Below are 12,323 nucleotides of genomic sequence, written 5' to 3' on the forward strand. Positions count from 1 at the left end.
GGTAAATATATGCCTTCATATATGTATTTTGGTTATTTGCTTCATAGTAAGAATGGTACACCGAATCTTTTGTCACCTATTTGTTGTTACTTTGAACCTTATTGTGAAGGTCCATGAAGAAATATGCAGATGAAATAACTGTCCCCGTACGCCACTGTAGAATTAGATGATGTATCATACTATGCAGAACTCATATTGGGCAAGAAAACTATCAGAGAAATTATCTATTCTTCCTCTCTTATAAACTAACCATGAACTAATTCAAATATTTTGTCCATAACAAATAAAAATACCAAACTAACTAAACAGGAAAAGTTCAATACCAGGAAAAACGTGAAATAATCCAAACATCTTGTTCAACTAATAAAACTAATAAACTAACTAAGAAGACAGTTCTTAGTGATTTCATTATCTTCATGATTAACTTTGTTATTATTGAAATCCCGATCCTATAAAAAAATATGTATCATAATTAAAATTTATTTCAATTACAAATAGGAGTTGAGAAAAATTGAGTATAGAAACATACTTTGTGTGGAGAAGGAATGTATTTCTTTATAATTTCCTCGTCATCAGTAAGCGTAACAACTTTGAAGACTTCATCTTGATTCTGATTGTTGGAACTCTTAGCCTCAACTTTAAACATGTACCTTTTTTCAACAATATATTCTATCTCTGTTGGACAAGAAGAGTCGTCTTGTCACGACCCAATTTTCATACCCGGTCGTGATGGCGCCTCTCGTGAAGACAAGGCCAGCCAACTAACCCAATCCGTTTCTTTAACAATTATTAAACATAAATGTATAGATAAAATATAAGCTTAACGAACAATAAATAACCAGTATGTACAACCCAACACAACCCGACCGGGGTGTCACAAGTCACGAGCATCTAAAGAAACCTGAACACAACTACAGGGCCAATAATAATAAGAAAGGAAAAATCCAGGAAATCAAAAGACAACATCCGGTGTCGCGAACGCTGGCGGTCACCTTACTCAGCTACAATAGCCATACCTTCAATCAGCTAATAACCCGCTACCGGGTGAACAATACCTGCAACTGCACGCGAGGTGCAGGGAGTAAAGTGAGTACTTCCAACTCAGTGGTAATAAGAGTAAATAATAACTGAGAGGCAAGAAATCACGTAAGAGCACTCCATCATGCTATATAGGACAGTACCACTCTTTTGAGAAAAAGTAAAAAGTGAAAATCTTTAGACAATACTGTCAGTTTAAAAAACCACTTTTTGAAAATATCCTTTTCCAACAGTCAAGCAAATGAATGCGTAATCAGATAGTGCAAGTCCGCATAAGTCAGCCCCTAGGGCACAGCACTCTATTAACAAATACACCAGGGTATCTGGTACGCAGTGCAAGAACAGCATGGATGCCAATGATATGAGAGTGCTGAATGTCATGCCACGTAGTAACAAACAAGAAACAATGCATGAATGCATGCAATGCACATGACCGCTGGGCGGCGTGCAGCCCGATCCATTTGGGTACCACGCGCTCACTGTGGGGGTTCAGACTCCGGAGGGGCTCCTACAGCCCAAGCGCAATATCATCATAGCGGTCGCTGCGGCGTGCAGCCCGATCCATCCTCAGTCCAGAACATGCAAATGAGCCACTCGGGCAATGTCAAGTAATAGCTTTTAACTCAAAATATCAGAAAAATACAATTTAAGTCTTTAAACTTTAACAATATGACTGCACATTTCAAAACAGGGTTTTAACTCAGGACTGAAAATCATTTTAATATGCTAAGCGTCATGAAAACAGTGATAATAATCCCTAAAGGATTTAAATAATCGGCACAAGCCCAAAACATGGCAATCAACACCAAACCACGATAGCATCAGTAGGTTTCAGTCAGTTACGCAGTAAAATCAACAACCGGGACGGACCAAGTCACAATCCAACGGTGCTTATCCCCACGCTCATACCTGGCGTGCAAGTTACACAATACAAGCACTATGATGTGCAATCCGGGTTTTCAAACCCTCAGGATATCATTTACAAGTATTACTCACCTCGACCGGTTGAAATCCCTAGCTCGCGACGCCTTTGCCCCTCAAATCGGCCTCCACGCACGTCGAATCTAACCAAAATCAGAGCGAATACGTCACAATATGCTAAGGGAACAATACCCAATCGAAAACAATCGAAAATTAGCAAGAATCTCGAAACTAGCAAAACCCGAGCCCCGGGCCCGCTTCTCGAAAAATTACGAAACTTACATTACCGGATTCCTCGTCTCGCCACGAGTCCGTACATACCAAGAACTCCCAAATCCGAGCTCAAATGACCTACCAAATCCCAATTTGAAAATATAAAAACTCAAGCCCTAGCTCTTCCAATTTTTACTCCAATTTCCATGAATTAAAGGTTGATTCTTCAATAAAATGACGTTTCTAGGTCACGAGACTTACCTCCAATCAATTCCCGTCAAAATCCTCTTCAATTTCTACCAAAAAGCTCTTAAGGTGGTCAACAATGGAGGAAATAATGAATGGGGTCGCGGATGAAATAATATAAAAAGCCCTCTGGACGCCCAGGTTTTACCTTACGCGAACGCGGTCAACACCCCCGCGTTCGCAATGAACAAATTCCGTTGACCACAAATTACCTCTACGCGGACGCGACTCCAGGTATGCGAACGCGATGCTCCAGCTCACCCTCTTACGCGAACGCATTCGACCAACCGCGAACGCGATGCACAAACCAGGCAGGACCCCAGGCCCCTTCTACGCGAACACAAAGCAGCCCTCGCGAATGCGATGGTCTGCACAACTCCTCATCGCGAACGCACTCCTAAGGCTGCGAACGCGAAGGCCATTTTCCAGGCCTCTCAAATTTACTCTACGCGTTCGCGACACACCCCACGCGAACGCGATGAACAACACTTCTGCAACAACACAGCTGAAAACCTGCAATACTATAAGACTAGAAATGGTCCGATTGACCACCCGAAATCACCCCGAGGCCCCCGGGACCTCAACCAAAAGCACCAACTTATCCCATAACATCACTCAAACTTGTTCCAATCATCAAAACACATCAAACAACGCTAAAACCATCAAATCTCATCGAATTCAAGCCTAAGTTCTTCAAAAACTTCCGAAATGCATTTTCGATAAAAAACCTGACCAAACGATGTCCGAATGACCTGAAATTTTACACACATCCAAAATCACCTAACGAAGCTACCGCAACTCTCAAAATTCCATTCCGACCCTCGGATCAAAATCTCACCTATCAACCGGATTTCGCCAAAATGCTAACTTCGCCAATTCAAGCCTAATTCTACACCGGACCTCCAAAACCAATTCAGATCACGCTCCCAAGTCACAAATCATCTCCCGAAGCTAACCGGATCATCGGAAATTACATCCGAACCTTCGAACTCATAAGTCAACGTCCGGTTAACTTTTTCAATTTAAGCCTTCCTTAAAGAGACTAAGTGTCTCATTTCCTATCCAAACCAATTCAATTCAACTCTAACTCACTCGTTGCTGATAATGAACCATGAAGAAGCAATAAATGAGGAAAATGGGGCGGTAATACCTGATACGACGGGTCGGGTCGTTACATCCTCCCCAACTTAAGCAAACGCTCGTCCTCGAGCGTATCCAGAGTTGTTCTAAAAGCTAACCAACAGCTGAATAACTTTACCAAGCATATACCCGGGATGATCCCACGTCACCCTATCTTACATAGGTCCGACAATACAACATAGCTGAAATTTCACAGTCCATCTAGACCATAAATCGTAGAATCACATTGCACTTTTCGAAATCATACATAAGATCAGGACCTCACATCTATACTCAGAATAGGCCCGAACCAACTGTAATAACCCATACCTGCAACCTCGGTGAAATCATATGATGTACTACATAACCCAAACACTCGAAACGATAACTTCTATTCACAGTAGTTGCCCATAACAACCAAATACCGGCAGAAAACCTCTCATTGGCTAAAACCTTATTCCCACAGTTTCCTATACTGCCAACGATAAATGAAACACGCTATAAACCATAATCATTTCTCATATCAACCATTCATGAAACCACTTCCTTTTTTTGGCTAATACCACAACAGACTTCCGGGCCAAACCTCGATATTATACTTCTAACAAGCTGAAATCACATCTGTTCGAATTCATTAATGACTCCAACGATCACCTCGAATCCAACACACCACCCTGGTGATGCGACACCTCAATACAGGCCTAAGCCACAACTTGCATAATACATGCACCAATAAGGAACGGTCTGAACGTTCTCAAATCAGGACAAATGACTCAAACGGAAGAGCTGTACCTCAAGCTCATCAGTATCATCACAACACAAGGTTGAGACCCCGTCTCACATCATGGAAATAGAACACCTGAATCTACCCGGAAAGGTCATAACTCAACGCAGCCTCGCTACAATGCGCGATCATATCCAAACACTGCTACACATGAAGCACCTCATGACACTGTGATCAAAATCTTACAGCCACACACAATTTGATGTCTGAAACCGAAGCAATTCATTACACTCACGGCGAAGCAAGTAATATACACCATTCAATCCTGAAAGGACACGACCGACGCGCTATTCGGGAGCAACACCCAATACGGACTTTCCTCAGAAACCAGGAAACAAGGTATATAAGGTAACATATGGAAAACTATTCTCAACATCACACTGTTGCGGCGTGCAACCCGATCCAGATAACATACCCGTGGCGGCGTGCCACGCGATCCACACAAATATCTCACATAGGGAGATGCACATCGAACCAAATTTGTTCATTATAACAAAATACCGAGTATCGGTCGTAAGCATACTGAGTGCATAATGGTATCTACATATAGCGTTGTAAGCTACAAAACTCAAACACAACTGAGGTCCCCCCTTCAACTTCCACTATGAATCTCGATAGCACCGCACTATATGTGCCCACAGTCCGAAAATCATAACGCCTCACCGCACAGAAAAAGAAACAACTCATAGATCTTCCCAAATCACCAACCAGTTCAAGAACAATCGAATCAACCTATCCCTCAGCAATACAGCTCGGGGCTAACCAAGCTAACTCAAGCTAAATACGTAGCCACATTGGCCTGCCAACGAAATCAATACCAGGAAGCCTGAAGCTGCTCCTTCTACTACTATGACTCCTGCCAGAGCCGTACAATACGGTGCCCGGCACCAAATAAATATCGAAATCCACAATCTCACCCGGCGACATGCCCGGCCACAAGAAACGCATCCGAAAAAGTCCCTCAATACCGGAACTAAATCAATGGTAGAACCTCTGCACTGACATCCGCCACGAAGGCCCAATTAAGAAAAGCAATCCTTCCCAGCCGTCCGCTGGCCTTTGGAATGCAACACACTCTGCTATAACATAATCCAATGCAACTTGCCGCTCAACCTGTGGCATTTCCGGCCTAGCCCGTAGCACAATAGTCCAGAATAACCCAACACTGAGACAACCAGCCCACAATCCAATATCATATCCAAAATTTGGCATACCAAGCAAAGCAAGATCCACTCAGACCTCTAATTCCCGATAACCGCTAGAGACGGTGCTGATACACACGATTTATAACAACTGCATAGCCTGAACACGAGAACTCCTAGTCAACAACTCCATATAGCACACAAATCACTATACATGATCCCAAATTGCGTCGTACAAATACATACCACACCTCAAGTACCCAATCATCCCACGAAAGGTATTCTAAAGTTTCCCTGTGCCATCAAACAACCTCAGATATCAACAGTCGATCCCAAATGCCGCAACACTACCGAAGTATTTTCAGTTTACATCACATTGCCCTTTTACTGGAACGTATACCCCCGTCGAATCACTATGGTTGACAATACCATTTTCCTTAATCATTTGAAGATCGATTCTTTAATCACCCGTAGCTGCCCGTGCTGCTTAAGAATTTAATGACTTTCCATTATGAACAGAACCGTAACCTTACACACACAAATCACAATCCTCCACCACATATCGCATATACCACACTAGTATAACATGAGAACTCCATCTCCCTTCCTAACCACAAACATCTACGTACTCCACTAGTCAAGAACTCTCCATCAATTCCATCAAGAAGAGAAATCATTACACATTCCATGCTTCGTATGCCCATAGGCAATTTATACGTCTCTAAACCACGGTAAAACTTATCAAGAACTCTTCCCCAATTCTATTGCACAAGCTAAAATGCCAGGACCGAATCCTTCTATCCGAACCAAGCTAAGCAAGCTGTCAGAACTCAAGAGCCTTGCTGCACAATACTTGTAAAACCCCATTACCTCGAACACATACGAAGAATTAATCACATCCTTACCATACCGATTCGGTCTACTATCAAGCTATTCCATCTATCTAATTTCCCTTTTTGATTCCTCATCCTCTTGATATTTCTCCCTCGCTGTAGCATCACAATGCCTCAATCCAAGCTTACCACACGAGACTCGAACATAAGACCACACTGTCTAAGACCCATAGACCACTGAATACTCTCTCAATTGTTTCCGAGAAATGCCACATTCCAGAATACTTCACTCTGAGAACTTTCTGCGAATCTAAATTTGCTTCCTTTACTTTCCAGGTATCGACACATAGGATCCCATGATCAACATAAAAATACCACAAGTCCTGACATTTTCTATTGAAAACACTGTCTTTAGTCACATACACTACCTTAAAACACCTGAGTGCTACATGTAGATTCTTGAACACATTTAAACCATTCTCGAGAGTCATCCTCTCTATTCATCTGCAAATTACCTGATTTAACGAACAGAGCCACTCATGCTTTATTGACATTCCGATACCGTAAAATGAGACCCCCATCCCAATACAACCAAGCAACTTCCTGCTCTATGCACCGAGCATTCTTTACCAACAACAACTCTAGACATTCCGAAATTCTCATACCCTATGAAACATAATATAACCTTTGTCGAAATTTTGCTTCACTCGCCCATCCTCGACTCAATTTCTGCAACTAGAACCGATTCGCCAGCATACCTCGAGACGTAACCAACATAGCACATAACCGTGCAATCAGCTAATCAACAGCAACCTCCCCAACTTGGGTCGAAGCCATATATCAAGACACACTCGATAACCCATAATACTTTTACTCTAATGATGTCACAATATCATAGTGAGATTAAACTCAAATCATCTACAAGTTTTGTGAAAGCACAGATCATCTAGCACTGAAATCCTCTACAAATCTCGCATTCATCCCCATACCAGTTGAGTCCACTCCCTTGAGCGACCCGAATTTATCAAATTTCAACACGTACTCTTCAATTACACATGAGATCTTTCTAGCATACACATAGGGACCATGCCACTTAAGAACACTCCGCAGGAGATAACCCACCTGCTTCACCTCAATTTAGTATTTCAGCACACCTTCCATCGACATACACATAACACAGTCATTTAGTCTTCCTGAGTTTGAACTCATACCGCCACACGTAATGCACTTCACTCCCCAGCTAGGAGACACGAAAATATTCTTCACGCGCCCATAACTCGGACTACACATCAAATCAAAACAGGAATCGAACACTTAACAGCTCATCTATTATTCAGCAGACTCCTTCGTCACTACCAAGATCACATGGATACATCTCGCAGTACTAACATACTCATCACATGGATATCCAACCGCCATTCCGGCTAATAAGGACAATACTGAACATATAAGTTCAAAACACTTGCTCACACAATCAGCACCTCAGTGCTTAAGCCATAGGCAAAGATCCGGCCTCAAGTCCTCCAGACTGGCCCAACATCAAACTCACGGAGATTACATCTCGCCCCTTGATCGGGGAATCACTAGCCAACAAGGCACATACAGAACTGAGCGCTCGCATGCGCATACAGACGTGTGGAAGGAATTTCAAGAGTTATATCTCAAGCTGAATCAAGTACGCACGATAAGAATTCCAAGCATTGGGAAGTTTTCCTAAAGGTTCTGCAGCCTCTCGAGGATAAATACAGACGTCTCCGTACCGATCCGCGAAACTCTACTAAACTTGCTCATGACTCGTGAGACCTAGTAACCTAGGCTCTGATACCAACTTGTCACGACCCAATTTCCAAACCCGGTCGTGATGGCGCCTCTCGTGAAGACAAGGCCAGCCAACTAACCCAAATCGTCTCTTTAACAATTTTTACACATAAATGAATAGATAAATACCGCTTAACGACAATAATAACCGGTATTTACAACCCAACACAACCCGACCGGGGTGTCACAAGTCACGAGCATCTAAAGAAACATGAACACAACTACAGGGCCAATATTATACAAAAATAAATTCTGGAATGCTAAAGACAACGTCCTGTGCCGCGAACGCTGGCGGTCACCTTACTCAGCTACAATAGTAATACCTTCAATCAGCTAATAACCCACTACCGGGTGAATGATACCTGTAACTGCACGCGAGGTGCAGGGAGTAAAGTGAGTACTTCCAACTCAGTGGTAATAAGAGTAAATAATAACTGAGAGACAAGAAATCACGTAAGAGCACTCCATCATTCTATATAGGACAGTACAACCCTTTGAGAAAACAATAAAACCGTGAAAAAAAAATCCTTTAAAAAATATCTGGCTCAGTTTAAAAACCTCTTTTGAAAATATCCTTTTCCAACAGTCAAGCAAATGAATGCGTAATCAGATAGTGCAAGTCCGCACATAAGTCAGCCCCTCGGGCACAGCACTCCACTAACAATTAACACCAGGGCGTCTGGTAAACAGTGCAAGATGTAGCATGAATGCCAATGAAATGAAAGTGCTGAATGTCATGACACGTATTACAAACAGGAACCCATGCATGAATGCAATGCAATGCATATGACCGCTGCGGCGCGCAGCCCGATCCATTTGGGTACCCGCGCTCACTGTGGGGGTTCAGACTCCGGAGGGGCTCCTACAGCCCAAGCGCAATATCAATATCACACCGCTGCGGCGCGCAGCCCGATCCATCCTCAGTCCAGAAATGCACATAAGCCCCTTGGGCAATAGTAAACTAACAGTTCTCAACTCAAAACGTCAGTAAAATATCATTTAAGTTTTCAAATCTTAGAAAGGTGGATAAGTTTGTGAAACAGTATGTAAAACCTTGGACCGAGATCAAATAATATACAAAGTAATGCAATAACAGTGATATCAATCCCTGAAGGATTCAAATAATCGGCACGAAGCCCAAAACATGGCGATCAGCCCAAATCATGATAGCATCAAATAAGTTTCAGTCAATTACGCAATAAAACCAACAACCGGGACGGACCAAGTCACAATCCCCAACGGTGCTCTACCCCACGCTCATACCTGGCGTACAAGTTACCACAATACAGCACTATGATGTGCAAATCCGGAGTTTCAAACCCTCAGGATATCATTTACAAGTATTACTCACCTCGGACCGGTGAAATCCCTAGCTCGCGACGCCTTTGCCCCTCAATCGGCCTCCACGCGCGTCGAATCTAACCAAAACCAGAGCGAATACATCACAATATGCTAAGGGAACAATACCCAATCGAAAACAATCGAAAATTAGCAAGAATCTCGAAACTAGCAAAACCCGAGTCCCGGGCCCGCTTCTCAAAAAATTACGAAATTCACATCACCGGATTCCTCGTCTCGCCACGAGTCCATACATATAAAATTTACCAAAATCGGAGTTCGTTTGACCCTCCAAATTCCATTTTTACATCATAATTTTCTCAAACCCTAACTTCCATTTTTAACCTTTAATTCCTTGGATTTTCAGTGTTAATCCATGATTTTACACCATAATATCATAATCTAAGTCTAAGAATCCATACCTGATGATAGCCCTCGAAACCCTCTTCAAAAATCGCCCAAAATCTCCTTAGTCCGAAGTCCAAAATGTTTCTTCTCTTTCAAAATCGTGAAAACACTGTTCACTTAAACTCAGCCAGGTTTCGCTTCTGCGGTTGGGATACCGCACCTGCGGCTCCCGCTTCTACGCAAAATAACCGCTCCTGCGATGTCCGCTTTTGCGGACTGCCTTCCGCTTCTGCGGAAATTGCCAAGCCCTCAAGGACTGCTTCTGCGATCACAGCTCCGCTTAAGCGGCTCCGCTTCTGCGGTCCAAGACCCGCAGAAGCGAGAATACCAGAAACAGCATGCCTTCAGCTGTATGAAATTCCAAAAACTCCCCGTTAGCCATCCGAAATCATCCCGAGGGCCCCCGGGACCTCAACCAAAAGCACCAACATGACTTAAAACATTATCCAAACTTATTCCAATCATCAAAACACATCAAACAACACTAAAATTACCGATTCTCATCGGATTCAAGCCTAAGTTCTTTATAAACTTCCGAAACTCGCATTCGATCAAAAACCCAACCAAGCGACGTCCGACTGACCTGAAAATTTGCAGACATATCCAAAATCACTTAACGAAGCTACTACAACTCTCGGAATTCCATTCCGACCCTCGGATCAAAATCTCACATATCAACCGGATTTCGCCAAAATGCTAACTTCGCCAATTCAAGCCTAATTCTACACCGGACCTCCAAAACCAATTCAGATCACGCTCCCAAGTCACAAATCATCTCCCGAAGCTAACCGGATCATCGAAAATCACATCCGAACCTTCGAACTCATAAGTCAACGTCCGATTGACTTTTCCAATTTAAGCCTTCCTTAAAGAGACTAAGTGTCTCATTTCCTATCCAAACCAATTCAATTCAACTCTAACTCACTCGTTGCTGATAATGAAACATGAAGAAGCAATAAATGAGGAAAACAGGGCGGTAATACCTGATACGACGGGTCGGGTCGTTACACCCAAATATGGCAATTAGCCCAAATCATGATGATAGCAAATAAGATTCAGTCAAATAAACGGTAAATTTATAAATTGGGACGGACCAAGTCACAATCCCCAACGGTGCTCTACCCCACGCTCGCTCTCCGGCGTGCAAGTCACCTCGATATAGCACTACGATGTGCAATCCGGGGTTTCAAACCCTCATGACATCATTTAACATCATTACTCACCTCGAGCCGGCTAAATCTCTAGCTCGCGACGCCTTTGCCTCTCAAATCGGCCTCCACGCGTGTCGAATCTAACCAAAATCAGAACGAATACATCACAATAGGCTAAGGGAACAAGAACCAAGCAAAAACAATCGAAAAATATCGAAAATCCCGAAATTAGCAAAACCCGAGCCCCCGACTCACTTCTCGAAACTCAGAAATTTTTATATCATTAGATTCCTCGTCTCCCCACGAGTTCATACATATAAAAATCACAAGAATCGTAGTCCAATTGACCCCTCTATTTCCCTATTTAAACTCTCTTTAACTCAAGCCCTAAACCTCCATTTTTGTCCATATATTCCTTAAATTTCAGTCCCAATCCGTGAAATATTACCATAGAAGTGTCTTTTAGGTCCAAAATCCTTACCTTATCGAAGTTCCCTTGAAATCTCTCTTCAAAATCGCCCAAAAACTCTAAGTCCGAAGTTAAAATGAATAAACCCTTCAAAAATCGCAAAGAAGAACTATATATACCTTCTGCCCAGTCATAACCGCATTTGCGGTCCAGAACCCGCTTCTGCGGTTCCGCTTCAGCGGTCATCTCCCTGCATCTGCGGAATTTCACTTAAAGGACCCAATCGCATCTGTGGTCCACTCGCCGCATCAGCTGCTCCGCAGGTGCGATCCCTTTTCCGCATCTGCGGTTCCAGGCCTCCCTCGGCCTTTCCGTTTCTGCGACTAAATCAACGCATTTACGATACCGCACCCGTGGTCCCCAAACCGCAGGTGCGAAAACACCAGAAGCAGCAGAAATCTGCAATCACTCAAGTCCAAACTCTTCCCGTTAGCCATCCGAAATCACCCCGAGGCCCCTGGGACCTCACCCAAAAGCACCAACATGACCTAATACCTTATTCAAACTTGCTCCAATCATCAAAACACCTCAAACAACATCATATTACCCAAAAATTCATCGAATTCAAGCCTAAGTTTTCTAAAAACTTCCGAAATACGCTTTCGATCAAAAACCCAACCAAGCCACGTCCGAATGACCTGAAATTTTGCACACACATCCCAAATCACATAACGAAGCTACAGCAACTCTCGGAATTACATTCCGACCCTCGGATCAAAATCTCATCTACCAACCGGAAATCGCCAAAATACTAACTTCGCCAATTCAACCTAATTCTACACCGGACCTCCAAAACCAATTCCGATCACACTCCGAAGACTCACCTCTCGAAGCCTAACGAAC

The sequence above is a fragment of the Nicotiana attenuata genome, chromosome 1 (assembly GCF_001879085.1).
Source record: "Nicotiana attenuata strain UT chromosome 1, NIATTr2, whole genome shotgun sequence".
NCBI classification, from domain to species: domain Eukaryota; kingdom Viridiplantae; phylum Streptophyta; class Magnoliopsida; order Solanales; family Solanaceae; genus Nicotiana; species Nicotiana attenuata.